Source organism: Glycine max, chromosome 18 (genome assembly GCF_000004515.6).
Source record: "Glycine max cultivar Williams 82 chromosome 18, Glycine_max_v4.0, whole genome shotgun sequence".
NCBI classification, from domain to species: Eukaryota; Viridiplantae; Streptophyta; class Magnoliopsida; order Fabales; family Fabaceae; genus Glycine; species Glycine max.
Window position 1 is genome coordinate 7,944,991 of NC_038254.2, and position 6,094 is coordinate 7,951,084.

Genomic DNA, 6,094 nt, shown 5'->3' on the forward strand with positions numbered 1-6,094 from the left:
TCGACTTTTTTTTCATTAAGATTTTTAATTTCTAAACTTTTAAAAAATTGATTTATAATTATTAAAAACTCATTAAATTAATAAAAATAATGGGTTTAATTTTTTATTCAAAAACTAAAAATTAAAATTTTTAAAAGTTAAAAAACTTTGACTAGTCAGACAAGAATTTATGGATTCAAATCAAATTTAAAAACTAAAGCCTTAGGTAATTCTAAATATTTTTGTGAACACATTAGTGATTTTCTCTCCTTATTTTTGTCCTACTACAACATCATGTGAATTTCTGATCTTCCTAGCGTGTAAATGTGATAAAATAATGTTTATTGTAATTGTTAATAGTGTTAGATGTACCAATAAAAGTTGTAGTGAATTTAACTCTTTTAGATCGACAAGATATAAGACAAATTTATATTCATAATTATAAAAAATTCATCTGTTTAAATTTTTATTTTTGGTGTTATTTATATTTATATTTTGATTTTAGGTCTAACTATTTCTTTAAATGATTTGTGAGATTAAATAAACATTTGAATCAATATCACGTTTTTATTATAAAAACGTTTGGGAGGACTGTTATCACTTTATCGTGATCAATGTACCACGATAGTAATCAAGTTATGTAAAGTTCTTAAATCTTCATAAATTTGTACAATTTCATACTCTTTCACTCAATTGTGTGGTTATACTTCTCAAATACAAAACTAATGTTCAAATGTGAATTGTATCAAGAAAATGCTATAAAATAACACAAAAGTTTGTACAAAATATCACTCAGAAAGTGGTTTATCAATAACTTATATCAGTCTCATTTTAGAAAACATTGTTTTGTTGTTTTATGAGAGTTAAAATATGCTTGTGATCAAAAAGAATTTTGAAGTTTTCAAACATCAAGGATTAAAAGGAAAAAAAAAGAGTGAATAAACAAAAAACTTGGCAAGTTAATTGAATATTTTAGAATTCAATAAAATTTTCAAATTTTCTGAAAGTAAAAAAGAAACCCTAATTTTTTGTCGTGCTATTTATTTATTTAGCATTGGTCCTCTATTAATAAACAATTTAATTTAGTACTTTAATTTTCAAAACGGTGCAATTTGACCCCTTAATAAACTTCTTGTTCTCACTGTTTGTTTTTTCATATTTTTTTTTTCAATTTTAATAAACAATTTAATTTGTTCCTTTATTTGATTCAATCTCATCCCACTATTATTAAACTACATCAAGTGAATTTGGACAAAAGAGACCAAATTGAATCGATTTGGAATCAAGCAATCAAATTAAAGATTTTATTATTAAGAGGATAAAATTAAATAAAATAAATAATGAATGAGAAAAAAAGATAAAATTAAGCCTTGAAAAATTTATCTTACTCCAGATAAGTGATATATAAATTGATTTTAATAACATATATTCAACCATTAATTTTTTTTGAAAAATATGGGATCAAACCTGAACATAAAAGTTTGGTACCAAAATTGCTGAAGCACTATGCTAAGAGGATTAAAGTGCTAAGCCAAAATCTAACATGTCTTGTTACCGTACGAGTTCACCCCAAACTTAACATGTACAACCCAAATTTTTACTCCAATTCAAGTTCTAGAAGCATATTGAAAACTGAATTTATTATTTACTATTATAATTGAAGGTGAATATATCTTAACTCAAAAACTCTTCCGCAATTGAAAATTCTAAATCTTTAGAATTTCTCAATTAGGGCAATTATTAGGTTCAAGAATATCTAAATTATCGTAATTGTTGATATTTATTCCTATAGAATCTCCAATCTTGTTGTATTATACCTTAAATTCAATCCTTATTTCATTTTCACAGTTGTGGATAGGAATATATATACGATCAACGCACTATAAGTATCCAAATGCCAATTTATAAAGACATTAAATTAAAACAAAGACAAACAATCAAATTAAAAGAAATGAACTTGAATTATAGACAAGTATTCAAATTATATCAAGTTAACAAAAATTGAGGTACACATTTTAGAAAAAAGGGAAACAAGAGAAAGAGAAGAAGGAAGCTTAAAAAATCAATTTGATGCCTCAAATCCACTCATGCATCCACCATTTCACGGGCTGTAAAAGAAAGAACTTGAGGGAATCTTGAGTTTTCCCGTTGTAAAAAATTGTCTGTCTTTGTAGGAACACTATTTTCAACTTCTTCGTATTGTGTTGGTGTTAATAACGCTAAAATGGACATAATAATTAAAAGTTAATAAATCACATGATTGGAAGTGAGAAACATTGGATTTGGAACACCTCTTACAATCTTCCCTCCGTGCTTCCCTAAAATTCATCGTTGTACAAAGTGGGTCAAACTTCAAAGCATCAAAATTAGGAACATTTAACACAATCTAATTTATGAAAAAAATTCACATTATTGGACTTCAATCGTAATGGAACTTTAAAAATCCACAACATTTACATGAAATATATGCTTACAACCCTATAAAAACACCAAGTTAATTTCTTCTTAAAATGATACAATGAAATTGTTCAAATATTTATCAACATGGAAATAAAAAACTCAATCCAGTTATAGATGTGAAAAAGACGCACCTTCTAGTTATAGAGAAAGAAAAGTAAAGCTTGTTGACGTGGTCTTGTCCTCCAAATACGTACATGGGGCACATCTTGGATGATCCAGTGGTCTTCTCCTCCATCAGGATCAATGCGCTGCTCAAATTCAGTTGACGAGTTGCTGATAGAGAGATTTTTAAGTTTCTCCAAGTGTTGAATTCCAGAGGGAACTGTTTTGAGTTGGGAGAGGTCTTCTAAAACAATTTTTTCCACAGAACACAGTGCTCCTCTGTCGATAAGGATGCCCTTCAATTGATCCAAAGATCCCAGTTGCAGTTGCTTTAGTTTCTGAAACCCTCCACATTGAAAATGCAATGTTTCACCTTCATAAGCATTGTAAAAGAAACGGAGGTACATTAACCTTGGCATACTTTTAAGTGATTTCAATGTATACTTTTTAGTGATTTCAATACAGTTGCACAAGATTTGGGAACTGTGAAATCCAATTTGGCAACCTTGTTAACTTCCCAAATAGGACAAGCTTCGTAAGTGTAGACATAGGTGACGTAATGTACAAGTCAATTACTTCACTCCAATCAGCTGTATTAATAAGTAGTTTTCTCCAAGAGTGGCATCTCATTTATCAAGAAACACAGTCTCTTTGTGTTTTCCCGTAAAATCTGTCACTGTCAGTTCCCTTAACTGCTCTAGCTTTCCTACCTCTCTAATGACCACTCCATCATCATCAATAATCACTGGAGGTATCTCATGTAGGGATGTCATGCCTCCAATATCCTTCCATTGAATTGAAGATATATAGTAACTAAGAAGATGACGTAGCTTTTTAAGCTTCGTAATCTCCTCTAGCATCTCAGACACATCTGTGCCTCTTATATCCAAGGTCTCCAAATTCTGGAGCTTACCAATGGATTTTGATAGACTTTCTATCCCTGTATACCGGAAGCTTAAATACTTCAAGTGGCATAAATTCCCCAAATTTTCAGGAACATAACGTAAACCAGAACCTTCAAAATCAAGTACCTTCAATAGCATGTAATTTGTAGGGATTTTGTTTACTAAGTGTTCAGATACTTCTTCATCTTCTCCTGTCCTAATAAAAATTGACCGAATGGGTGAGCTTCCTATACTTCCACTAAAATCATCGGTTGCAATTGTCAGGCATCGAACAATCTTACTTGATACAGATTGATCACGCTCGTCAATATACTGACAAAATCCTGTATCCTTGACTTTTCCAAGTATCATGTTGTGTATTAAGTCATGAACACGACACCTTTTAACTTTGCCATCAATTCTAAGTGAGGATACTTGCACCAAACTTCTACGGACCAACCCTGATAAATATTGTTGCCCAACTTCTTCCAAAGATTTTCCGGTTTCATGTTTGACAAACCCTTCAGCTATCCACTGTCTAATCAGTCTATCAGATTGAACTTCATAGTCCTCCGGATACATTCCGAAATACAATAAACATGATCTGAGATTGATCGGCAAATCATCATAACTTAAACCTAAAATTTTTGTTATGCTATTTAACTCAGAATTCCTCTCCAAGTCTAAACTTAGATCTCGACTAAACTGTCCCCATTCAGGTGCACTTTCATCTTTTTGAGACAAAAGACCACCAATGGACACTATTGCTAGAGGTAAACCTTTACACTTTCTAACAATTTCAAGAGATATATCTTCAAGTTCTTCTGGACAATCTCCATCGGAACTATACTGAAATGCCTTCTTACAGAACAATTTCAAAGATTCTTCTTCAGTTAAAGGTTTTTCTAGCTTATGCACCTTAACAAATGATGATTTCCTACAATATGCTGCAACCTTCTCATCCCTGGTTGTGATTAATACCCTACTTCCATTTTTATTATCAATTACAGCAGATTCAATGTGATCCCAAAATTTTCCATTCCATACGTCATCAAACAAGACAACATACCTCTTGTTGCGCAAGCAGTTTCTGACTTCTTCGGTCAACGACTCGATGGTAGAAACATCCTTGGGAGGGTCCTCCTTTTTTTCTTTGCAAATCTCATTCAGCATATGCCTCAGCAATCCTTCTACAGAGTAGGATTGAGAAACTGTGATCAATGCATGGCACTCGAAATTGTTACGCACCTGGTCATAAACTTGCTTGGCAAGAGTTGTTTTTCCCACCCCAGGAATTCCCACCACAAAGATGACAGTGCGTTTTTTTCTTCCCTTTGTCAACCAATTTTTCAATGTATCTCTAGGGCCATCAAGCCCCACAACATCATCTTCCTCGATAAAGAGAGGATCCATTCGAAGTTTCTGCCAGGTGACATCTTGATTTCCTCTAGAACTGGTTGGTCTTTGCTCTAAAGGAAAATGGCTTTGGAAACCATCTCTTTCAGCACGAACAAGGGATTTAACATCCTGAATCTTATACGCACTTTGAAGGAGAAGGATTTGAGTTTTGGTGAAGGCAACAGCCTCACATAGTAAAGCTGCACATCGAGGATCATCAGGTTGCTTATCCTCACAGGAGATGTGATATTCATCGATGGCATCTTCCATGTGAAAAGCTGTTTCTCTCAGCCGCATCACCCTTTCTTTTATTCTATGACGCCTTCCATCATCTTCTTCGGCTTCAGCCACTTTATCAGCATCATTGATGAAATCTTGAAAGCTTTCAAGTTCATCTGTAATGTCTCTAACTTCTTTTGGGAGATCTCTCAACATTTTGACGGCTTCCAATATTTTTGGAAGCGCATGCTGACCAGCCAAGGACACTGCAGTTTCTGCCATTTCAGTCTTGCTAGCTAGCTCTGTTTTTTGGTTTGTTGTGAGTGCAAAACTTGATGTTCTGCAACGTTATATAGCCAATAAATGTACTTAGCCAAACAATGACACGGACACTGTTTATGATAATATCTTAACCATATAATTTCAACAAAATTTTAAAATTAACATGATTCTCTATTTATAAGTTCTAAAGTCATGATTAACAGGTGTCGGTTATCAATTTTTTTTTTTATAAATTATTTTTATCTATGTCATACTGAGATGATATTTTGTAACTTAGTGCACTGTGTACGCGGAGACGAAGACTTTGAGCTTTGCAGCGTCTCTTTTGCGAGCAAGTTGTGATATTGTGGTCCAGCTAATGTGAAAATGTGATTATCAGATTATTTGTTAAAGGAATAATTTCTTTGTCACTTATCAAATTATTTGTTTTAAAGTTGTGATATTGTGGTCCAGCAATTGTGTTGAACGTGTTTAAAATAAGTGTAAGGTCGTGGGTATTGTATAATTCATGAGCAGTGTCTGCATGCAAAAATTATTTTAGGGGTTGGACCTGAATCAGGAGGGAGAGGCCCTGACGGACTCTTCGGAGTGTAGGCCTTGGGGGTCACCGGGTTTGAGTGCTCCTTTAAGCCTGTGCTGATCCCATATGGTTAGAACATTCTCGCAAAACATCGTGACCCTGACTGGTCTCCCTATGATTTTACTTAGTGAGAGTGACCTGACAAACCCATTGTGTGGTGTGTCTTGTTATATACTCCTAAGCGCCCCAG

General features: G+C 33.3%; 1 pseudogene; it reads right to left on the bottom strand.

Annotated features, from left to right (window-relative positions):
- Positions 1 to 1,941: 1,941 nt before the first annotated feature.
- LOC100785778 (disease resistance protein RPM1-like) lies at positions 1,942 to 5,429 on the bottom strand (annotated as a pseudogene).
- Positions 5,430 to 6,094: the final 665 nt, after the last annotated feature.